Source organism: Brassica oleracea, chromosome C3, assembly GCF_000695525.1.
Source record: "Brassica oleracea var. oleracea cultivar TO1000 chromosome C3, BOL, whole genome shotgun sequence".
Taxonomy (NCBI): domain Eukaryota; kingdom Viridiplantae; phylum Streptophyta; class Magnoliopsida; order Brassicales; family Brassicaceae; genus Brassica; species Brassica oleracea.
In genome coordinates, this window is record NC_027750.1 from 5,035,330 (window position 1) to 5,035,643 (window position 314).

The following is a 314-nucleotide window of genomic DNA, read 5'->3' on the forward strand; positions in this document are numbered from 1 at the left end:
ATAACAAGAATATTTGTGGATAGATGAGTATTCTTTCGGAGTTTTTCGTCAACAGGTTGTACTTTTGAATAATTCTCTTAAAAACTTATATTTTTGGAAAGTTTTCATTTTTTTAGAGAAATATTGTAGATTTGAGTTTGTGGTTTGGAAATTAGGATAACAAGAATATTTGTGGATAGTTGAGTATTCTTTTGGAGTTTTTATCAATATGTTGTATTTTTTAATAATTTTCTTAAAAACTTCTATTTTTGGAAAGTTTTCATTGAAAGTTTTCATTTTTTAGAGAAATATTGTAGATTTGGGTTTGTGATTTA